Source organism: Trichosurus vulpecula, chromosome 4 (genome assembly GCF_011100635.1).
Source record: "Trichosurus vulpecula isolate mTriVul1 chromosome 4, mTriVul1.pri, whole genome shotgun sequence".
NCBI classification, from domain to species: Eukaryota; Metazoa; Chordata; class Mammalia; order Diprotodontia; family Phalangeridae; genus Trichosurus; species Trichosurus vulpecula.
In genome coordinates this window covers 398,626,455-398,651,664 of record NC_050576.1, presented here as the reverse complement: position 1 = coordinate 398,651,664, position 25,210 = coordinate 398,626,455, and the positions used below count along the sequence as shown (strand labels likewise).

At 42.5% G+C, this 25,210-nt stretch overlaps 1 protein-coding gene across 1 annotated transcript in view; it reads left to right on the top strand.

The window, feature by feature from the left end:
- Nucleotides 1-11,934: 11,934 nt before the first annotated feature.
- Nucleotides 11,935-25,210, top strand: part of NCK2 (NCK adaptor protein 2) — a 203,528-nt gene continuing 190,252 nt past the window's right edge. Inside the window, exon 1 of the mRNA XM_036758172.1 lies at nt 11,935-12,176. The gene's annotated coding sequence lies outside the window, so the exon portion shown is untranslated. The remainder of the gene's footprint in view (nt 12,177-25,210) is intronic.

Genomic DNA, 25,210 nt, shown 5'->3' with positions numbered 1-25,210 from the left:
AAAGTGCCTTTATGTGTTCTCAGGTGATGTGCCTTAGAAAAAGAGAGAAATAAAGACAACTGTTAACCTGGCAGCACCTTTTTTCAAAGAGAAATCTCCCAATTTTGGACCAATAAGTGGTAGTAGTAAAAAAAAAAATTAAACTGAAACCGTAGGTGGTATAGAAATTGGTTAGCCTTCTACTTCGGGGTTAGATGACAAAACAAAGAAACAAAAACAAAAACTGTTTTCTTACGGTTGGTAGAAATTGACATTTTTCCTATGGTCCATTTGAAATATAGGATTCTGAGCAGCAGTCCCTGGCAGAAAGGGGTAGGGTGGGGTTGGTTTATAGTTTCCTAAACCATGAAAAGCCTGATCTTTTATTGAACTCAGGACCTTGCCAGTCGTGTCACCTCTGCAAATCAGCAGAGAGCTTAGGGGTATCTCACTGCCAGGAAACATGAATTTAACGAGAGGCCAATCTGTTCCTGACTGTAGGTGAATTAACATAATGTCAAAAAAGGAGTACTTGGCCCAAGCCCTGAAATGTTCCTTCTGGAGGAGAGGGGGAAGGGAATGACTGTTTCTACATCTTTTCCCTCTCCTTCCCTTAGTTTATTTCACTAATCTACTAAATTGGCCTGGGAAGGGGAAACACCTTGTCCTACCAGTTTAGACTCACCCTTTGCTACCTGGACATGAGATAAAGGACCTTTACCCACAGGTGGAGACCAGAAGTCTCAGGTCAAGGCTGGGGGAAGGGGCCTTTGCTCTGAGAGGTGGAAATGCTGAAGAATGTGCCCTGAGAAGTAGCTGCTCAAGTTTTCTGGGAGTAATATCTCTTTGGTCATTTTCATCAGCTTCCTTGTAGAGACGGAGCAACACTTTTTTTGGCAAGGATTTGAACACATGCCCCTCTCTCCTATCCTCACTAACATAGATTACGTTGAGCATTTGGTTCTCTTAGCTCGGTTCTCATGTGGATGCCACTTGCCCAGACCATAATATCAGGGCTTATAGATAGACAGCTTGGCCCAATAAATGGGAGATCCAGTTTGGGAGAGACAGGGGGACATGCAGAATCCATTCATCACTCATACTTCCATCCCAACCATACAAGAGTTCTTAACCATTTTTATGTTGAGGGCCCCCTTCCCAATCTGGTGAAATCTGTGGATTGTTTCTCAGAATAGTATTTTTAAATAATTGAAGGAATTGATAATTTTCAGTTATTGGTTACTGAAAATCAAGATCTAATTTTTCCCCCACCCGATCTACTCACTTATTGACTTGGTTTATTATATTATTAAGGACCTCTCAGTTGCCCCTGGAGCCCCACCTGTTCTTAATCTACACTGGTTCCTGACCTTTGGAGGAGGCCGCTTTGTTGTATGCAATCAATTAAATGACAAGAATTTATTGAGCTCCTGATAAACAGTAGGTACCTCTTGGTTCCTAGAAATGTTTGGTCTGAGCACCCTATTATGATAGATTCTGGAGATCAAAAGATAAAAGTGAAGCAATCTCTGTTGCCAAGGAGCTACCCACAGAACTAATTACCCATAGAACAATGGGTGAGGAAACTGAGTTTCACCAAAGGGGCAGAACCAACCTTAACTTCCAACTAGTAAATTTGATTTAGGCAAAAAAGGGGGTGGGGGGAAAGTAGAAATGAAGGTGGGGCTTAGAACTTTCAGGTTAGAATCACAGAAACCTTCCAGCTAGAGGAAGGAAGTAACTGCAAGAAGGGGTCCACAGGTTTCACAAGACAAGAGATCCATGACACAAAAATCATTAAGAACTCCTGTACTCAATGGACTTAGTTGGGACAGAAGTGAGGGTGATGAATGAACTGTTTGTTCCCCTGCCCCTCCCAAACTGGATCTACCATTTATTGGGGCAAGCCAGTTGATGTGGTCTGGGCAAAGTGGCATCCCCATGACAACCAGGCAGGGCATGACAAACTGAAACTTAGGGTTAATAACTAGGGTGTCATATAGGGAAATGCCTTTTTCAAGCTGAGGCCCCACACCCAGAGATAAGCTGAGAAAGCAGATTCTAGGGACCTCTCCAACCCATATCCATCACAGATTGGAGGCCTGAGAGACTGTCCTCCAACCCAAACAGAATGAGGCAGCTGACTCCAAATTCTAAAAGAATTGTCAGTGAAAAGGACTGAGCTAAGAAGGGCCAGGGTCTATCTCCATTTATGTTTCATGGAAGACTAGGGTTAGCATTTAAGACTTCTTATGAGCTTTCAACTTTCCCCCTTGATTATTTTAAAGTCTTCTGGTTACTAGGAATCAGAAACCCTAAATGATAATATGAGAGCCATCAGGATAAAAGAGAAGATGGGAAACCTATATCCTTTTCTCCCAGGAAATCTGGACCAGAGGATGGTACCTTGGCTTTCCTTGCACCTAGAGCCAGAGAGAAAACCACTGGTGTAAAAGGGTCCCTGACGGCTCTGTACTAGTAGACACCCCCCACTCCCCACCCCATTGTAAGACAAGCTGGTCTGGGAGTCACCTAATTTTACCACTGTGTTGTTCATATTTCTTTTTAGCCTTTGCTTTGCTCAGTCGTAGACCAACAGCTGTAAGGGATGTCAGAGGTCATCTAGGCCATCTCCCTTATTTTATAGATGAGAAAACTGTAGCCTAAGATTAAGTGACTTTGCCAAAGTTACACCAGTAGTAACTTAATGTATGGGTTACAGTTTAGTTCAGTTTGAGGTTCAGCAAATTCATCCCCTTTTCAGTTCGGCTTAGTCATGATAATTTTGTTGTATATCTGAAAGGGACAGCAAGTTGTGCATGGTAGATTTGCAGTTTCATGTACAATTATCTTTTTATTGTACTATGTTTTGGAAATGCTTGTTTTATTGCATAAAATTTAAAAAAAATTAAGGAAATAGCAGTTATCACATTTTCTCTGCTCTTATCAATAGGAGTGGTAGCATGCTGGCGGAGGTGTTTCTTGCTTTGGTCCTAACCCTAATAAAAGGGATTAACAAATACCGGCATTTGCAAAGGACATTGGGCACCCAGGACCCTTCCAAAGGGCAGTGAGGTCCAAGGGAAATTATATTGTATGCGTCACCCTTCCCTCCCCCACAAAATTACTAATGAAATCAGGTTAAAATAAATATTGAGGCCAACCTGAGAAAGAAATAAGCTGCCAAAGGGTGAACATATAGCTTAAGGCAGGGTGTGTGTCTGGAGAGAGGTTGGGGGTTTGCCTTGATGTGTGAGGGAGATGGGCACTGGCCTGATTATGCCCATATGGCTTTGTTTGTTTTTAGCACCAGTTGACTAAAGGACTGCCATTCTTCTTGGCTGTATGCCTTCCTGAATCAGCTTAGAAGCCCAGGTTATGGCCTGGGTTGATTATCTCTGCTAGTACATCCCAAAGTATAGTTCTTTCGACCTTTATCACCAGGCAGCAGGGAAAATACAGTATTTGGTTTCCATAGGTCTCCTGTTCTATGACCAATTTTCAGGGCCTAGAGAGCGGCAGATTAGGGCAACAAGAAGGAAATCTGTGTCTTGGGTGAGAAAGTGAGGACTCCCGGCTGTCACCCTTCAGAACAGATAATGTATAAAATATTGTCGAGACATCTAGGGATGTTAATAATAACAATGATAATGGTAACTAACATGTATATGATGTATGCTATATGTCAGACACTGTGCTAAGTACCTTACAATTATTATCTCAATTGATTTTCACGACTGTGGGTGGTGGGAGCTATTACTATCCCCATCTTATGGATGAAGGAATTGATGACCACACAACTAGTTAAGTGTCTGTGGCCAGATTTGAACTCAGGTTTTCTGGACTCCAGACCAAGCACTCTATCCACTGTACCAGGTCTGCATTCAGGCAGTAATGTAAGGAGACATCTTTGCTAAAGCAAGTGAAAGGTTTTTTTGTCATCTCTCTCTGAGGTAAGCGGAGTAACCAGGAACTAAAACATTCTTTGTGCCCCTCTCTGTTTCCACGCCCTCCACAACCCTCATATCCACTTGGATACCAAGTCGTATTGCTTTTGCCTTAGAAGAATCTCCATCCTTTCTTCCTCTCCCTGATGCTAACATTTCCCCATCACCAATCAATCACCAAGTACTTGTTAATTGCCTATGATGTGCCAGGCCCTGGCGATGCAAACAAAAAAATGAAACTGCTCCCTGTCTTCAAGTGGCTTAGATTCTATTTGGGGAAACAACATTTATACATATAAGTACATATATACAAAGTCAATACCAGGTAAATTTGTGGAGGGAGGTGGGGGCAGGCCCTAGTAATAGTTGTGAAAGAATCGGAAAAAGCTTCATGCAGGAAGTGGTTTTTAATCGGAACTTTGCTGGAAGAAGAGTTTCTAAGAGGTGGAGATGAGGAGGGAGAACATTTCAGGAACTGGGGACAGCTTCTGAAAAGTCACCAAGTTAAAAAACAGAAAGCCATATAGGAGACTAGCTCTAGAAACTGTGTGACCATGGGCCAGTGCCATACTCTGTCTGCCTCAGTTTCCTCATTTGTAACGCAACAGGCCAGTTTGGCTGGACTATTGAGTATGTGAAGAGAAACGATGGATACCAAATACAGAAAGTGAAGGGCTTTACGTGCCAAAGAGAGGGGTCTGTATTCGATCCTAAAGATTCTTGAGCAAAGGAATGACGTGATCAGCCTTGTACTTTAGGAATATCACTTCAGCATCTACATGAATGGGTTGGAGAGGCATACAATTAGGATGCTTCTGCAATTATTCATGAAAAAGATGCTGGGGCCCTGAACTGCACTGGATGTGTATGAGTGGAGAGAAAGGGATGGATTCTGATGGAGGAAGAGGCACAATCAATAAGATGTGGCAATTATTTGGACATGGGGTGGTGGTAAGTAAAAGGACTGAGGACTAAAAATGACTCAGAGATTATGAACCTGAAGACTAAAGGAGCCCTCAACAGAAATGGGGAAGTTCAGAAAAAGGGTTAACTGAATTGTTCTAACAATCAGGTACCTGGCTCACCTAAGCGTAGGCTCACCACCTTCAATCCATTACACATATCCTATATCCTACCAGACTAATCTTTCTTTAATGTCTCACAGAATGTTAAGAGTTGGAAGAGACCTTGGCAATCATCCAATTCAATACCTCCCATTTTGCAGATAAATTGAAGCCAAGAGAAGGGAAATGATTTACCCAAGGTCACATAGGTAGTAAGTAATAGGGCCAGGACTAGGGTCCAAGTCTTCTGTCTTCCGGTCTGATGCTCTTTTCCCTTCATCTTCCCTGTTTCCTATAACAGTTTAAGTTTATATAACATGCTAAAGTTTGCAAAGAGCATCATTTGATCTTTACAACAACTCTGTGAGTTAGGTGTTATTATTATCTCCCGTCTGACAAATGAAGAAACAGAGATTCAGAAGGGTTAAATGACTTACCCAGGTCTGCACAGCTAGTGTCAAAAGCAGGGTTAGAATCCAGGTCTTCATCCTGGGTTCATCCCAGGTCTTCATCCTTCATCCTTCATACAACACAGGCTTTTATTCCTTGGTTCCTATTCCATCAAGTGGGAACTCTTCTGCCAGACTTTGAAAGTTTTATTACATTTTTTTGTTTTTATATCATTATTCTTTCTTTTTAATAGCCTTCCTCTCTAGCACTGCATCTTTCACTGTTACAAAGAAAAGCATTTAAGCAAAGCCATCTGACACGGCCACTGTATCTCACAGCTGTACATGGATTTCACATTCTCACATTTTTTCTCCTTGTCTTCACTGAAAGAAGGAAGGTCTATTTCCTTACCAGTTTTCTAGGCCTAAGACTTCCTTATAATTTATTAGAGTTCAATGGCTTTTCTGTAGTAAAGGAATCTTTGGCTAAACACTTGATTTACCAATGTAGGTAATTCCTCCGTAATCTAGTCTTAGTTTAGACTAGACACTAAGAGGTTAGTACTTGCCTATATGTATCCTGAGAGTTGAATGTGGGTTTTCTTGGCTTGGAGGCCATTTCTCCCTCTACCATGCCTTATCACTTCTCAGTGTAATCACGTTCTATTGCATCCATATACAACAGCTAGCCCTAGTCTTTCACCTTTATAACATACCATGATGGCAGGTGGACATTAGCAGTGGCGTTAAAAGGCCCAGATTCAAGTCAGAGTTCCGACATTCATAAACTATGACCCTGGTTAGTCGTTTCTGGATAGAAAATGACTTTGTAAATTGTAAAGCACTAAATAAGTAAGTACTTGTTAAAATCAATATTAATAACAATACTGGGGTACCTTAAGATACTGAAGTATCAAAAAAAAAAGACTCAGTTACATTAACTTAAAATTAAACTTTTTCCACTCCAGACCTCTTTTCCTCTTTTGGCAGTGTTGTCTGACCCAAGGGCATGCTCAGAGCAAAATGCTCATGCTTTGTGTTCAGAACTAAGGCTGCAGTGAAGTTGTAGGATGTAACATGGGCAAGAGTTGCCAGACACACCTCAGATTCTTTATGCGTTTAATTTTGAATTAATTTTTGGTCATTGAGTGTTCAGAAACTTTACTGTTGCCAAAATTTCTGCGACCTCATAAGAAGTGCTGCATATTAAGGAAGGAAAGTGGACTCCAACTAGATTTGACAGAGAAATTTTCTGTCTGCGATTTTACCATAACGACAAATTTCCTCTTGCAAATGAGCAAAAACCAATATGGCTATTTATGAGAACTTATTAAAAAAAAATCTCCGATATAAAATAATTTTGTTCTACCACTTGTCTCTTGTAAATACTTTTAAAAGTAACTCAGGGTTGCGTTGTTCTTAGTTTTCAGAAAATGTTTTTACTAAATGTGATGTGTCATTTTAAAACTGATATACAGAAAACTAAAAATGGCTCACATTCCTTAACAACAATAGAAGCCAACAGTTAACTACGTAGCATGTATATGCGCATGAACACAGAAAGGGAATCAGTAACTTTCAAACACACCCAATTCCCTATTTATTTTCCTATGCAATTGCAGTCAACCTTTATGAGATTTTCTACACCTCTTTTCCCTCATCCTTTTGAAAGGAGCAAATTCAAGCGACATAGTCCTACTAAAGACCCAAACATCGTGAACTTATAGTAATTAAATGCCACTCAACTCACACAGAACAGTATTGTGGGTTTTATTTGGCTGTTTAAACTTTTTATAAACTGTACTTTTTCTTCAGTCTTCACATATCTTTAAGACCGATTAATCAGTCAACAAGTGTTTATTATGTGCTGTGGATACAGGTACCAAGAATGAAACAATCCCTACTCCAAGTAGCTTACATTCTTTGGCTTATGAAAAGGCCCCCAAGGGGCAGCTAGGTGACACACTGGATGGAGTACCAGCCCTGGAATCAGGAGGGCCTGAATTCAAATCAGACCTCAGACTTATACTAGCTGTGTGAGCCTGGGCAAGTCACAATCTCAAACGCCTCAAAAAAAAAGGGGGGCCCCCAAGGCTGACAGTTGACACAGAGCCAAGTCAGAGTCAGGAAGATAGGTTCAAGGCTATGCGGCCCTGAGTATGTCACTTACACTGTGTAGATCCCCAAGCTGCTCTAGGATCTGCAGCGGAAGAGGGTGTGTTTCTGCAAAAATGAAATAATTCTAGCTTTAAAAAAAGCCTCCAATCCTGCCACCCTTTGCATCCTTTAATAGTGAGAGGAAGTATTTAATGATTGAAGATTTCTTGTTAGCCTTTCCCCCCAAGTTTACACAGATAAATAAAAATTTGGGCTCTGTGATCCTGTTTTTAGGAGCTAGTATTGAAGTTAAAATGAAAGCTTGGCTGTTTCTTGACTATTATTCTAAAAGAGCAAAGATTTAATGACAATCTACCAAGAGTTCAGCATCACGCAGATTATGATGGTCCCTGCTCTCAAGGAATTTATAATATAGTCAGAGAGATGACTATTAGCATAGATGTAGGAAGTAAAGAAGAATAAGGGGCAGCATCCATCAAGTGGTAAGTGCTGTATTACAGATTTGAAAATAAATTACTGGACATCTGAGTAGTTGGAGAAGGGTCATATTTGGAAAAAAAAAAGAATTTGAAATGGTCCTTCTAGGACAGGCAGACTTCTGGATCAGAGAATAACATATGCAAAGACAGGAGGAAATAAGCATGGCTTGGATGGGGGTGGTAAGGCATTTGTGATCAAATTGGCAATGTGTTAACATTAGGGAAAAAAGAAATTGGATAGGCAGGTCTTAAAATTAATCAATAAGATTTTACTAAGCACCTGGTATTAGGCTGTGAGCTACCTAAAAGCAAGAGCTGTTTTTTTTTTTAAATCCCTTTCTTTGTATCCCAGCACTTAGCACAGTGTCTGGCATGTAGTAGATACTTGTGCAAGTAAGGCAGAACCTGCCCTCATCTGCTTACATTCTATTGGAGAATGAGGGGAATTTAGACATGACATGATAGGAAATGGAAAGTTGCTATGGGTTCTTAAACAGGGATGTGATATAACAAAAATTGTATTTTAGGATAAGTCACAATACCATTACTATGTATGATGGATTTCAAGGGCAAGAGTATTGAGACAAGAAGACAATGATGAGTCTGGGTAAGGATGAGACAACAGAATAGAAAGGAAGAAGAAATGAGAAAGATGTTTTAAAGAAAGAACTGATGAAGTTATAATTAACATTTCAGAAGTAGAAATGGATTTCTGAGGTTATTTAATTCCAATCCCACAATCTAGTTACATATTAGATTGGATGGTAGAGCTGGAAACGGGCTTAAGGATGATGCTGTCCAATTTCCTCATTTTGCAGATAAGGAAACTTGAACATGAAAGACAAAGGAGGGGTCAAGGATAAAACTAGTTTCTTTGTGGAGGGACTGGGTATGGTGCAATTAACAAGAGGGAAATTGGGAAGGAGAACTGGTTTTAGGGAAAAGATGATTTCCAAAGCATTGCATAAGAGATGATGTTACACATAAACAGAAACGTCCTTTACGAAGCTAGAACTAGTATCAAAGGCAAGCCCTACCTTGGGGTAGGTGTGAGGAGGAGGGCAACTGTATAGAGATTCATATACTTGGAAGTTATGATTGTAGATGCAGTTTTGAGGGGATGAGTTTAAAGGGGTTGCAGAAAAAACTACAGTTAGAAGCTGAAAGGAATAGTACCATTAAAGGACAGGAATCCATAGTCAATAAACTTTTATGAAACATCTACAATGTGCCAGGTAGCCTGCTAAGTGCTGGGGATATAGATACTATAAAGATAGTCCCTACCCTTCAGGAGTTTACAATCTAATAGGGGAAAACACACAAAGTTGAAAAGAGAGTGGGGGAGACTTATGGAGGAAGGAAAAGAAGGCCAAAATGAGTGAGCCCGATGGGAAATGAGGAGATGTCTGAAGAGGTATCAGTCTTGTTCTCCTCCTTAAATGGAGAGATTTATGGATCCATCTTCCAATCAGAGGGGCAGAGGGTATGGATGAGGTGTGGGTAACAAGGCTGGTTGCTAAAAATAAAGGAGGTAGAGAAAAACTGCTCAGAGGCAGAAGATCCAGAGTAGCGAGATATTACAGAAGCCATAACAATTTTGAGGCATAAAGGTCACAATTCAGAGTTAGTAAGATAAAGACAGAGAAAAGGGGATTGGACTTGGGGCAACTTAGAAAACAGTTTTCAGTAGAGTGGTAGGAGTTGGACGTAGGTTGTAGGGGATTACAGCAGGAATGGGAAGAAAAGAAATAGAAACATTCAATGAAGACCTATCCCTCTTTCCAAACCCCCTCCCCAATTTGAAGAGAAAAAAAGATGACAGTTAAAGGCAATGGGATCAAACAAAGGTTTACAAAACAAACGTTAAACTTCACCTAACAGGAGCTCAAATTTTTCTGAAGTATTATTACATCTTTGACTTGCACCACAGCTAGGCAAACACATAAACCAGAAGCGGAGCTACAGATAAAAGGTAGTTTTTAAGGCTACACAAGAGATCACAAACGCAGAGGCTGAGATGGCAAGAACATGTCCAATATTAGACAGTTGTAGCTGCTAAGCTAAATGGCAGAGGCAAGGAGCAAAAGACCCCTGACTCTTTCGATCTGTGTATTACCAAGTTACCTAGGTAGCAGAAATTCTCATTGCTTTTACAAGGATCTGAGTACTTTCCTTTGAACTGAGTACAGGGGCTTGGTATTTAGAATATTAGTTGTGTGCCTTGTGGAAGCCTTAAGAGGAAGAGAAGACACCTGGTTGTCCATGTTAAAAGTGAAACTTGTGTTGCTCTAATCTTGTTAAATAGTAAAGGGAATTCTTATAGGCAAACCATAACTTATGATGGGGTGAGAAGACCAATCGTATCACAGATGACAATTCCATGTGGGACCTGACATTCAAATAATTTCATATCTGTCTCATAGCAATAGACTGTGCAATCAGACTGAAACTGATGATGCACAGTCAACAAAGGCAGGGCTTCTGCCTCTTCTACTTCCGAATTATTTCCAGGAGGGATACCTGAAATTAAAACGTATTCTGTAGTAAAAGTAAATACATGCGAATGCAAAAATCCCCAGAATGCAACTTCAGAGAGAAAAAGGGACACTTCCCCCCCCCCCCCCCCCCCCAGATAACAGGCCTTCTTTCCTGGGAGTTTATCTGGGGTTTTGTTGGGAGGGTAGATGAGCAATCACTCAATAGCTTTAGTATCTGGATAAGAAATCAAATAAATAAAAAAGGCCCCCCACGGGGGCCTTTTGTCAAAGCCAGAAATAACTGCCTTTATTTTCATTACCTCCCTCCCCCAAAGATACCCACGTGCACTTTCAGGTTGCAAGGGAGCCCAGCTCTCCCTCCACCCGTTTACCCACTACCGCGGATGGGCGGTATTTACCCATCGCTAAGCGGCGTGCAACCTTCCCGAGCTCACCGAGGAGTCCTTGAACCATTTCTATCCTTCCTACTGTAGCCTGAGAGCCCGCCGGTCGTTTTGTACCCAGCAATCGCTGGGAGAGGTGGAAGGCGAGAGAGTGAGAGCAGCCTCTCTGAGCAACCCAGCCCCCTTTTCTCCCCAGCTCATTACCCTCTCCCCTCGCGGGGGGCATCCGGCAGAGTTCTCTCTGCCTGGAGAAGCGCATCTCCACTTGGAAGGCTGCTGGTTCCCCCCACCTTGCCCAGGCACCTTGAACTCCGTAAGTGCAAAGGGGTGAGGCCGTGCCCGGGGCTGAGCCGGGCACGGCAGCAGTCACAGCAGTCGGGCGCTGTTCTGGCCAGTGCCCCCCCTCCCTGAGCACCCCGGCCAGCCCCTCACGGGCCGGCTGCCCCAGGGTCAGCGGCGTGCCGGGAGAAGCAGCAGAGCCGTGCCCGAGCGAGCGGCTGCAAGTGCTGCAGCTCTCCCCCGTGCCTGTAAGCCTGGGTAGGGCACTGAGGTGGCGAGAGAGGGCGGGGGGTGGGGGGGGGGGAAGGAGGCCTCCAGCGGAGCCCACCGCGTCACAGCCCGGGCCGGGGGAGGAGCAGCCGAGGAGGCGGCGAAGGCCAGAAGAGGAGGAGGAGGAGAAGGGGAGGGGAAAAGGAGGAGGAAGAGGAGCTGGAGGAGGAGGAGGGAGTTGTGTGCATGGGGGGAGGGGTTGCTGCCGCCGCCGCCGCCGCCAGCTCGGGGTTGGTCCGGCTGGGAGCCGCGGAGAAAAGCAGGAGGACGGGGGAGAGGCAGGCGATCTGGGGCCTGGGAGACGTTCGGCCGGCCGCAGGACAGGAGGAGGTGCAGTAGCCGGAGGAGTAGAAGGAGAGCAGCAGCCCCGTCCCCTCGGGAGAGTCCGCCTCCGCCGCGGGAGGGGGAGCGGGAGCCGCGGCGGCGGCAGGAGCAGGAGCAGGAGCTGGAGCAGCAGCAGCAGCAGCAGCGAGAGCAGCAGCAGCAGTCAGCGGCCGCCGTGCTGAGGGGAAGGAGGGGGAGCGGCGGAGACAAAGAGCGGAGCCTCCTCCAGCGGGGGAGCCCGGCCGCTGCCTCCTCCTCCTGCTCCTCCTCCGCCTGGGCTCCAGTGTGCCGGGCCGGCCGGTGGGGACCCCTCCCCGGCTCTTGTGAGTTTGGGTGGGGGGGCCGCACCCGTGCTTTCTGCCCCACGGTCAGCTCTCGGCGCTCTGCCTCCGCTCTCCCGGCCGAGGGCGTCCCCCTCCCCCCCATCACCCGCCCTCACTCGGGAGGTAAGAGCCGGGCCGGGATGGAGAGCTGTGCGGGGAGAGGAGGGGCTCCGTGCGCGCGCGTGCGGGGCTGGGGGGGTAGTGGGAAAGGGCAGAGTCCGTGGGTTTGGGGTACAGGGCACCGCCGGAAACTTGGGCTGATTGAACAGAGTTGATGTGGGGCGCCCCCTTCCCGCGAGGAAAGGTGGATGGGGCTGGGCGCTGGGGCGGGGGGGGTTGCTGTTCTCTTTCGCTCGGATCAGTCTTTTCTCCCCGCACCCCGCCCTCGTGCTCTGTGGGGGCCCGGGGAACCCCGATCCCACCTTCGTGGAGGCATCTGCACTTTTAAACACCCCTCCCCTCTTTCTTGCCTTCTTCTCTCCTTCCTTTTCATCCCTACCCGGGGGTCTCTTTCCCTCTCGCCTTTCTTTTGCCTCCCGGGTGGGTGCCGCTGTCTTTTGGAGGTGCAGTGCGTGGGGCGCCCGGGGGGCGGGGGCACGGACCTGGTGGGCCGGTTCAGCTCGGGTTAGGATCCCCAAGCGGAGGGTGCAAGCACGGGGATTTTGCTCCGCTTTGTTGAGCGATGAGAAGGAAATAGGTTGTGGTAGAGGTCTGTTGGGGAGGGAAGGGAGAATTTGCCCAGGGAGGTTGATGGGGCGGAGATAAAGCAGCGGGTTTAGTCTCCGGGACTCCCGGCTGGTGGTGGCTCCTGACTGGCGGAGGCAGGAAACGCTGAGCTCCCAAGCCTCCTGGGAAGGAGCTCTTCCTCCGTAGGGCGAGGGAGCTCCTTAGGTTTTAGCTGGGTCCAGGGTCAGAGAACGAGGCACTGCTGGGCTCAAGAGCAGAAAGATTCTTAGATTCAAAGGGGGAAATGGAGAGGAAGCAGCATTATTTACCTCTTGGGCTCTCTTTATCGGCGGTGTTCCCCACAACGTTCCTGTCAGGTCTCATAGAAGTGATGTTTGCCAAAGGCACATAACGTGCAGGATTGCAAACAGTCAGTCGGTCCTGGGCCACATTATTTAGACGACTTAGTCGCACTTGTTACTTGCACCCAAGTTTCCAAATAGTTTTACGTTCTCTGTTGTTACAGGAGGCAATTGCGATGTAAAATTACCTTATTGTTTAGAGTTTGAAGTACTAACTTGCACATAAACACAACTTATTTATATTGTGTGGAGGGATTTCACTTGCAAAACACTTTAATTGGTAAACCGTAAAAAAATGCTGGCGAATGCTAAAACACCTGACATAAATGAGCCAAGCATTTTAACAACTTCATACAGCAGTTTTGATGGACATAACTGGTTTCTATTTATTTAACTTGCTTTGCCTTCCCAACTAGTTTATGATTAATTCACCGCGTTTTCTAGTCATCGTCTAGATTATAGTTGACTTCCACATACTGACGACGAGGCAATGTACAGGGCAGTAGTTTTGGAGTTAGGCTAGGACCTGTGATTTGATTAAACAGTTTTTTTTTTCACGTTGAGAGGAGCTTCTCCACATTTATTTCTTTTATTTCTTAGTATATTAACAAACAGACCAATTTCTTTAACTTGCTACGGAGGATGGGGGAATCTAAACCAGTCAAGGAGCAAGAGGAATTAGAGGCCGTGTGATACAAAAATCCCTCAAATGTTATAGAAGGGATATGCTTAGCAGAACCCTAGCCTGTATTCTTGGACCAAACATTGAAGATGATTGAACAAGCTATTAATGCAGGTCAGCATCTTTTTCTTTAACTAAAATCATTTCTTCCCTAAGCTTGGAGAAATTAAGTGACAGGTCAGAGGCAGGACTTTAGGGCTGAATTTAGGACTTTCAAGGTCTGTGGCTAGTATTCACTACACCATAGTGGAGCTGGGGATATGCATACTGGGGAGAGTTTCTTGAGATACAGTATATTGCCAAAAAACAGGTCCATTCATTTTTACCCATTTACTAGATACGTGACCTTGGACAAGTCACCTTAACATCTTAGTGTTTCTGGGCAGCTCCCTAAGATTGAGTTGAAGAAAAAGGTGTGACATGCATTAATAGGAGTTTATTGAAACTTGTGGTTCCTGACTCCAAAACCAGTGCCCCATTCATTGTGTAGTTAGGCAACTCTTTAGTTAGAAAGAAGGGGTAGAAGAGGTTTTCTCTGCATCAGAGGTGTCAAACCCAGCCGAATGTGGCCAGATAAAAATGTAATTGGGAAATATTTAACACAATAAAAATACAGTGAAACCTAATGTTACATTTTAAAACTAAGTTAATATGTGGCTCCCAGGGAGTGGGTTAGTGGCCTTGGGCTTCTATTTGAATTTGACAGTAATGAAATCACAGGGCTTTCAATCTCTATCCTTCCTAAGACTCAGTTTGCACTAGTCTGAATTTTTCCTTTTGGTAAGTTTCTGATTACCCTTCTAATTGAAGTCGGTGACCAAGCTTCTGAAAATTTCTTAACTTCTGTCATTTACACTACTGCTATTTTCCAGTAAGGGGCAGAAACTGTAAGGGTGTCTTCAAGGCATCAGCTATCCATAAACATTAAATACACTGGTTGGATTCGTGAGTGGACATACTGGTGGGTCTATACAGATTGTACATAACCTTCTATGAACCCCTAAGGACTCCTTGATTGCCTTCTACTACCTGAAACCTTTTACTTTAACTCTGTCCTTTGCATTTATGTAATTTTCTCTGGCTATAGCTCTGCATGATAGGAAAGCTTTTAATTGGTAAAACTGCGGTGAACATTGGGAGAGAAATGGTGCTTGGGGAGATGGGTCTATGACTTTAAAAGTGAGATTTAATGACCTTATAGTATGAGTGCTTGCTGGCTCTGCTGGGGAGGAAGTTCTGAGAACTGGGAAGCTAAGTTTTTTTCTTAAATGAGCTGGAAACTACCCACAGATCACCCCAGTGAGGGAGGAAACTAAAATGTATTCTTGTTCAGATGGATTGCAAATGGGACCATTAATTGTTTCTTTCTGAAAATGAGTTATAGAAATACTTCAGAGTTTACTTAAAAGGGCTTTAGCTGCAAATATTTGTGAAATGTGCTTGGTAGCCCATATGTGGAGTTCAAGCAACTTCACAGTCATTCAAGGCAAGTCATTTGAACTGGTTTTCAAAGTAAGCAGCTTGAGTAAGTCAGAGTGGTTTCTTCTTCCTGTATTATTTAGTGGTACAGTTTTAAAATTTAAATCTTTTCTTTTTCCATGACTTTTTCACTTGGAATTTTCCTTTCTTTCACTGAAGTAGAAAGGTGTATCTCTGAAGGCATAATTATTAACCCTGAGCTATAAAGAGCAAACATTTTATGCTTATGGATATTTATGTAGCAGTTACGTTTTGGATACAAAATTTTCCAATTATTTTTCGTGGACCTGTGATTTCATTGGTATGGGAGAATGCCTACCCTACACTAATATAGGTCAACACGTTTTATACAACTCACAGACTCTTGCCAGGAGTACTGAAAGGTTAATAAGTTACCCAAGGTCACGCAGCCAGTATGTAGGACTTGAACCCGTCTTCTTGGCACAAAGGCAGTTCACTATCTATCCACTATACCACTTTGCTTCACATTTTCACATATGAATTAAATTTGGTTCCTGAATGCTTTCAGTGAAAATGGAAGTTGTGGGATTCCTGCTGACTGCATCATAAATGAAAGCTAAACATTAGCATCAGTACTCAGGGGATGGACATTTTTGACAGAAATTTGAGATAGCCAAGCAGTCTACACGTCACCTCTTTTGTTCTCTGTGATGCTTTGCACACGGTAGGTGCCTAATTAATAACTTAATAAGATAATGATCATTTCTGTCTTGAAAGCCAGCTTGGTACAGTGGCTAGAGAGCTGATTCCCTGTCAGGAGGACCTGGGTCTCACCTTTTATGTAGACTTGCTTTGTGACTTTGGGAAAATCCCTTAACCTCTCAGTGCTCTAAGCAGCATTTTAAAACTGTAAGTTGTAGAGCTATTCCTGATCTTAATTATCAGAGCGTTTCTTAAATCCTGAAGGTTCCCAACACCAAAGAAATGACAATTTTCCTCTTCTCCCATTCCTTCAGCTTCCCTCTCTGCCCTCCCTCCACCGCCTTTTATTTGGTTTTTGAAAGTTGTGAAATTTTGAAGGGGAGCCCCTGCAATATATGTGAAAGGTTTTATAATTCAAATATGTAAATGTAAGTTGCTGTTATTTTTCTTGATTGTGATGACCAAAGCTTTTTCTGGCCACAGTCGTCTAGCTCGTAAGCAACCATATCTGTCTGCAGATGTGAAAGTATTCTCCGGTCTCTCATAAGAATTACTATTTTTCTGCATATTGTTTATTCGGCATGCCACTAAAATTATTTCTCTGTCGCAGAAAAATAAACTTGTAATTACTCAGTACCAGTAGGCTGTCATTTATCATTAGAATTTGACATTTTAGGACAGCTCAAAGAGATAACTAGGTAGGGAAAAAAAATTCTTCAGAGATCCCTCTAAAAGTCAAGAGACCTTAAAAACCCTTTTCCTTGATTTTTCTTTTACTGTCAATATCTCATCACCTTGGTGGCTCTTATGATACTTTTCTCCTTAGAAACTTTCAATGGCTCCTTTTTTGTTTCTTAGTCATGTCTGACCGTCCGTGACCCCGTTTGGGGTTTTCTTGGCAAAGATATTGGAGTAGTTTGCCATTTACTCCTCCAGCTCATTTTACAAATGAGGAACTGAGACCAACAGGTCTAAGTGACTTGTCCAGGGTCACACAGCTAGTGCCTGAGGCCCCATTTGATTCCAGGGCCAGTGCTCTGTGTACTGTGCTACTTAGCTGCTCTGGGTTTTCTTTTACTATCAATATCTCATTATCTTGGTGACTCTTGTCCTGAGCTTTTCTCCTTAGAAACTTTCAATGGCTCCCTTTTTGTTTTTCAGTCACATCTGACTCCTGTGATCCTGTTTGGGGTTTTCTTGGCAGAGATAGTGGAGTTGTTTGCCATTTCCTTCTCCAGCTCATTTGACAGTTGAGGAAACTGAGGCAAACAGGGTTAAGTGATTTGCCCAGACTAGTAAGTGTCTGAGGTCAGATTTGAACTCAAGAAGATGAGGCTCCTCACTCCAGCCCAGGTCTGGGCAAGTCACTTAATTGCTTTCAGCCTCAGTCTTCTCGTCTGTAAAATGGGGGTGAGGATCAAAGTGCTTTGCAAAATTTCAGCATGCCTACTAGCCCTTATTTGCTATTAGTACTCAAGTATTTACTGAATAATATCAGATAAGTTTATGGGTGACTATGAGATTTTGTTATACCCCGAGATTTGAGCAAGTTTGAAAACTTGTTCTGGAATCATGTTTTAAACTGGAGTTTTTACTTAAAGATATGTCTGTATAATGGAAAAACTCCCCATTGCTTATCATATAACTGTTGTCAGTCATACTGAAAACTTTGTCATGAAAACAAAACAAAAATTTTCCGTCTAGTGGGTGGGTTGAATGTTTTACTTGTTAACTGATTAGAGTCTTTCTGGAAGCTAACACAAAGTAGGAAAATTGGGCAAAGCGTTTCAGATAGTGTCACGCTGTTGAAATGCCACAAGTAAGTTTCTTATCCTGCATGTGTATTTAGCATACTTAAAAGGTGGCAGTTTGACAGGATTTAGAATTTAAGTATAGTAAACTCTTTTCTCTAACTTGGTAGAGAAAGGTATTGTTCTGGTTAATAGAATAGCATATGTGGACTAAATGAGAGGCTCCCTGGTGTACTCTAGCAGTTTAAGTCAGCCAGACTTGAATTTAAGTTTCATTTCTGACAGTATGACCCTGGATAACTCACTTAACCTCTCTGTGTATCCCATGCCAACCTATATTGGTAGAGGGAGCTTCCTTATTGGGAGTTTCCTATGCCACTAAAATCACAAGTATACATGTTTCATAAAATCAGTATACAATCAGCTTTATATTTAATGTTAAAAATAATTTCCTATGCCAGTAAAATCACAGGTATATATGTTTCATAAAATTAGAATACAGTCAGCTTTATATTTAATGATAAAAATATACTGAACATAGTTTAATCTTTGCCAACTCAGGAGGTACTTCAAGATTCTGCAGAGCCTTAATTTTTTTTTTTGTCGTTTCTACTGAAGAAGTGCTAGTTTGAAGGAATACAGGATAGCAGAAAGGTGACTGTATGGCTCAAATTAGGACCACCAGTCTGCCTTACCATGTAAATCTGATGGTGTTCTGAAGAGATTCCCTCTGCAGTTCAGGATACCTTGTTTTTGTACTTTCTGTTACCAAGCTTTCCGAATTCATTATTTCAGGAAGCCCTGCTATTTCCATCAACAGGATGAGAAATTGGTCTTTGAGATCAATAAGATGAGAACAGTCTCATCACATATGTCATAGAACTAAATGATAGACCACTTTTGGAATGAGCTCTTTTTAAAGTGAATAAAGTTTTAAGGTGGGAAAATGGAGTTTGAAATTGATTTAATTTGGTTTATTTTCTCCAGTTTATCCTGTCAAAAATCTTGTTTGTACATAGTTGTTGTATATTGTCTCCCCCGTTAGAGGGGGAGCTTCTTGAGGGCAGGGACTATTTTATTTTTTTTTTGCCTTTCTTAGTATCTCTAGCATTTAGCACAGTGTGGCACATTGTAGTTCCTTAATAAATACTTGTTGACTTAACTTCACTGTTTGGGAGAGAGTAGATTGAAGGATTTTTATAAAACATATATAAAACTGGGTTAGTCAGTAGAGCAAAGGGATAAGAACTGGATTGTGTGGTTTCTCTGGTACAGGAGACTCTAGAAGTACCGGTGTAGATTAGCACCTTCTCCCTCCTGGAGAACTGAGACAGGTTAAATGACTTCCCCAGCGTCACACAGCCTGAGTATCATCAGAGGTGGGATTTGAACTCGGGTCTTCCTCGGCCCAAGGCTGCCAATCTCTCCACTCTGTCATGTTACTCTTCTTGAAACCTACAGCATTCAGTGTTCCTAGGTCATGTCCCATCCAAATACTAAGAGGGCCAGATACTCTTTCCGTTGTGAGATCTGACTTGTTCAAAGTGATATGGCTGTAGACAAAACTTGAATCAAGAGGACTTGAAACTTTATTTATGACTATGGCTTCAAATCTCAGGATCAATCCTGGTGCTGCCCAGTTTCCTGAAATTCCTTTTTCTTTATTATATTCAGAAAACTTAAGGGTTATGAGCAGCTTGCTACATATTTCAGTCCTGTTTTGTGATTGCCTTCTTTTCCCCTCAATCCAATGGTTTTATCTCAGTCCTAATCCTCAGACTTCTTTCCTGCATTCAACACAAATTAACTCTCATGAAACTCTAGTGATGGAGCACTCTTTTCTGGCAACTTCTTTGTCCCTTTCCCTGGCCTCTCTTTTTTGTCCCCTTAACGTCGGAATTTCTCAATTTTTTATATTTAGCAATTTAGCAAACATATATGAAGGGTCTAACTATGAAAAATAGTAAGTTCTTGATCACAGTTAAACTTTAGATCAATCAGGGATTTATAAAGCACCTACTATGTTATGTGCTAGGCCCTGAGGATAACACTATAAAAGGAGGTTATATTCTGTTGGACAAGAGTTAAAAGAAATTTTCTGGGGGTAACTAGGGGATAGAGCATTGGCCCTGGAGTCAGGAGGGCCTGAGTTCAAATGTGTCCTCAGAAACTAGCTGTGTGACCCTGCGCAAGTCACTTAACCCCAATTGCCTGGGGGAGGGGGAGGAGATTGGAATGGGGAGAGTGAAGAGGAAGTAGCTCAGGTAAGATTGAATTTATTAATCTGGGAGCCTGGAAAAAGAGCAAAACCCCCAACAGAAATAAGGAAGTATAAAGATACTGTTGTTCCCTCAATGAATTTTCATTCTATTAGGAGGATGTGACATGCAAATAATGATGGTAAAACACCTCCACCTGCCCCAATTTATTCACTTCCCCCTGCCCAGGACTGAAAGTTTGGAGTTAGTCATCTGACTTCCTTTTACCTCTGTCTGCTCTGTAGCTGGGTTCTTTCAGGTCTACATCCACAGTATCTCTTGCATTCTCGCATTTTCTTCTTTCTTTACATTCTTGTGGCTTCTGCCTAAGTTAAGTGATTCGTATTTGTGCTGCAAAAATATCTTATGCATGGCCTAAGAATCGACTTTGCTTAAGCACAGATCTAATCAGATCCTCACCTCCTCTTTGGGCATTTTCCCTGGCTGTCCACCTTACCTGGAATGCTCTTCCTCCTCCTCCCTGCCTCCTGACTTCTTTCAAGACTGGGAAAAATGCCACCTTCTACAGGAAGCTTTTTCCTATCTTTCTAGTGCTTTCCTTCTGCTGATTATTTACAATTTCTCCCATATAGATCTTTTTTTTAAACATAGTTATTTGCATATTACCTCCATTTGATTGGGAGTGCCTTGAGGGCAGGGGCCATCTTTTGCCTTTCTTTATATTTGCAGCACTTAGGCACATACAGTAGGCACTTAATAAATGTTTACTGAATGACTGAACTCTTCTCATAGCCCTTAGGAGCTTTCTGTCCTGATGCCTACAGGGAATAAAAAATCCTAAATCTGGCTTCCCCCCCCCCTACCATTCTAACTATATCTCACATTCCCCTTTTTTCAGCATGTCCTAGCAAACTGAACTGCTTTTCCTTTCCCCAGTACACCTTGCTACTTTGGTCTTTATGTCTTTGGTCATAGGATGCCATCTTTTCCTTACCAGTGCCGTTCTTCCTCATCCTTCAACACCCAGCCCAGGATACCCTGATACCGTCTTTCCCATGAAGTCTTTCTAATTCTCACCATGTGGATAACTCCCTACCACCCAGAAGTGATGTCTTCCTTTTCTCCTGGTGCTTTTTTGGATACCTTCCTTAGTTCACTTGGACATTCAAATTTGTAGTTAATTTGTGTGTATATTTCTTTTTTTTCCTTTTTTAAAATTATTATTTATGTAATCGTTTTAGTTTTCAGCATTGATTTTCACAAGAGTTTGAATTACAAATTTTCTCCCCATTTCTACCCTCCCCCCAATCCAAGATGGCATATATTCTGATTGCTCTATTCCCCAGTCAGCCCTCCCTTCTGTTACCCCACTCCCCCCATCCCCTTTTCCCTTACTTTCTTGTAGGGCGAGATAGATTTCTATGCCCCATTGCATGTATATCTTATTTCCTAGTTGCATGCAAAAACTTTTTTTTTTGGACATCTGCTTTTAAAACTTTGAGTTCCAAATTCACTTCCCTCTTCCCTCCCCACCCACCCTCCCTAAGAAGGCAAGCAATTCAACATAGGCCACATGTGTATCATTATGTAAAACCCTTCCACAATACTCATGTTGCAAAAGACTAACTATATTTTGCTTCTTCCTATACTATCCCCCTTTGTTCAACTTTCTCCCTTGACCCTGTCCCTTTTCAAAAGTGTTTGCTTTTGATTATCTCCTCCCCCTGTCTGCCTTCCCTTCTATCATCCCACCTTTTTTATCTCCTTCCTCCTTCTTTCCTGTGGGGTAAGATACCCAATTGAGTGTGTATGTTGTACCCTCCTCAGGTCAAATCCAATGAGAGCAAGATTCACTCATTCCCCCTCACCTGCCCCTTCTTCCCTTCCTACAGAACTGCTTTTTCTTGTCACTTTTATGCGAGATAATTTACCCCATTCTATCTCTCCATTTCTCCCTCTCTCATGTATATATATGTATATTCCCTTCAGCTACCTTAATGCTGAGGTCTTATGAATTATACATATCATCTTTCCATGTAGGAATGTAAAAAAAACAGTTTAACTTTAGTAAGTCCCTTATGATTTCTCTTTCTTGTTTACCTTTTCATACTTCTCTTGATTCTTGTGTTTGAAAGTCAGATTTTCTATTCAGCTCTGGTCTTTTCACTGAGGAAGCTTGAAAGTCCTCTATTTTATTGAAAGTCCATATTTTGCCTTGGAGCATGATACTCAGTTTTGCAGGGTAGGTGATTCTTGGTTTTAATCCTAGCTTCATTGACCTCCAGAATATCATATTCCAAGCCCTTCGATCCCTTAATGTAGAAGCTGCTAGATCTTGTGCTATCCTGATTGGCTTTCCACAATGCTCAAATTGTTTCTTTCTGGCTACTTGCAGTATTTTTGCCTTGACCTGGGAGCTCTGGAATTTGGCAACAATATTCCTAGGAGTTTTCTTTTGGGGATCTTTTTCAGGAGGTGATCAGTGGATTCTTTCAATTTCTATTTTACCCTCTGACTCTAGAATATCAGGGCAGTTCTCCTTGATAATTTCTTGAGAGATGATATCTAGGTTCTTTTTTTTGATCATGGCTTTCAGGTAGTCCAATAATTTTAAAATTATCTCCCCTGGATCTATTTTCCAGTTCAGTGGTTTTTCCAATGAGATATTTCACAATGTCTTCCATTTTTTCATTCCTTTGGTTATGTTTTATAGTATCTTGATTTCTTATAAAGTCAGTAGCTTCTACTTGCTCCAATCTAATTTTTAAGGTAGTATTTTCTTCAGTGGTCTTTTGGACCTCCTTTTCCATTTGGCTCATTCTGCCTTTCAAGGCATTCTTCTCCTCATTGGCTTTTTGGAGCTCTTTTGCCATTTGAGTTAGTTTATTTTTTTAAGGTGTTATTTTCTTCAGTATTTTTGGGGGTCTCCTTTACCAAGTCACTGACTTGTTTTTCATGGTTTTCTCTCATCACTCTCATTTCTCTTCCCAATTTTTCTTCTACTTCTCTAATTTGCTTTTCCAAATCCTTTTTGAGCTCATCCATGGCCTGAGGCCAGTTCATATTTTTCTTGATGGCGTTAGATGTAGGCTGTTTGACTTTGTTGACTTTTCCTGGCTGTATGTTTTGGTCTTCTTTGTCACCAAAGAAAGATTCCAAAGTCTGAATCTCAATCTGAGCCCATTTTCACTGCCTGGCTGTGTTCCCAGCCAACTTCTTGACCCTTGAGTTTTTTTGTCAGGGTATGACTGCTTGTAGAGTAGAGAGTACTTTGTCCCAAGATTGAGGGCTGCGCTGTTGTTTTCAGAGCTTTTTCTACATAACCAGCTCTGCCACAGCAGTGCTCCTCCTCCCCAAGAACCACCAACCCAACCTAGACTCAGATCTGAGCAGGCTCTGTACTCCCACTCTGATCTGCCACTTAATTCCTCCCACCAAGTGGGCCTGGGGCTGGAAGCAACTGTAGCTGTAGTTCTGTAGCTGCACCACCTCTGTTGTCCCCGGGGGTGGGACCCAAACTCCTTTTACTCTGTCCCCTCAGATTTTTCCCCACTAACCTTCTCTGTTGTCTTTGGTGTTTGTGGGTTGAGAAGTCTGGTAACTGCCACAGCTCACTGATTCAGGGTGCTAGGGCCTATTCCACCTGGCTCCTGGTCTGGTTGGTCTGGGCACAGCCCATGCTGGGCTCTGCTCCACTCTGTTCCCAGCTCCATGGGATAGACCTTACCCAGTGACCATCCAGGTTGTCCTGGGCTGGAGCCCTGCTTCCCTCTGCTATTTTGTGGGTTCTGCAGTTCTAGAATTTGTTCAGAGCCATTTTTTATAGGTGTTTGGAGGGTCCTGGGGGAGAGCTTTAGGTAAGACTCTGCTTTCCAGCCGCCATCTTCTGTGTGTATGTTTCTTGTTTCCTACTAATTCAATAAATTCCATGACGACCTTACCCTTTGGTTTCTCCTACAGTGACTACATGGGACCGTGCACATTTTTGGCACCCAGTAAATAATATATGTATGTATGGATGAACCAAATATCTAGGCAGGGGCTTAGATCAAAAACAGTGATCAAAAACAGGCATATTCATCAAGTGTAAGTGTAAGTTTATGGTGCTTTTTTAATGGAAGTTGGTTCTTGATTTTTCGTTGAGGTGGGGGCACTGTTATGACATATATATGGTATCTTTTCGAACAGTATACAGTGGATCCCAATTTGTTTGGGGTTTTTAATTTAGCCTTTGTTTAAAAAGTTGGTGTTTCCCATCAAATGTTACCTGGAAAAGCAGTTTGGAAGCTATAATTATTCTAAAATTCCAAGCAGTTTGTGAATGAGTGTTTCATGTTAAATTGTCATGCATTTTCTGAGTTTGCAATGACTCAAAGGTACATCAGTGCAATTTTAGATGTATTCATAATATTTTAGTGTGAAAGGTACCTAGCTTTTGAATTTCCACTCATCTTTGAAGGCTCAACTCCTGCTGTCTCTTTTCAGGAAGTTTTTTCTGATAACCCAAGACCTTTCTCTCTCTCTTAGGCCTTACGTAAGAGTTGGCTTTCAACTCTTTTATGTGATTAAAATCTATTTTGTACTGTGGTTATTGGGGGGCAGGTAAGTGACACACTGGCTAGAGTGCCAGCCCTGGAGTAAGACTTGTCTTCCTAAGTTTGAATCTGGCCTCAGATGCTTAGTAGCTGAATGACCCTGGGTAAGTCGCTTAACCCTGTTTGCCTCAGTTTCCTCATCTGTAAAATGAGCTGGAGAAGAAAATGGCCAACCACTCTAGTATTTTTGTCAAGAAAACTCCAAGTGGGGTCAAGAAGAGTTGGACACAACTGAAATGACCAAAGAGTAACAAAAATGATAGTTATTTGAATCATAGATTGATACCTGGAAGGAACCTCAGAAGTCACAGAGTCAAGAAGTATCAAATTCCCAGCAGCAAAGCTCTTAAGTGAATCCTAAGCCAGATTAAAATGAAATCGGGAATCTTTGACAAAATAAATAAAAATAAAACATAGATGATGTTCATTTGTGGTTTTCTAAGTCATTAGGTGGCAGTAGGGATCTCTGGCTATTTGAGTTTCACACCACCAAACTAGTCCAAATCCCTCCTTTTACACATTGAGGCCCAGAGATTGTAAAAAAAGAAAGGGTGTAAAAAAAGGGAGACTTGTCGAAGTTAACACAGGTTAGTCAGAATTCAAACTCGATTCCTGGTACTTCCAAGTTTGGCCCTCTTTCCATCCTATTACACTGTGAATGTGTTATGGACCTCTACTAGATTATAAGCTCTATGAAGGTCTGGGATCATAGGTCCCTTCTAGCTTTAAATCTTAGAAAT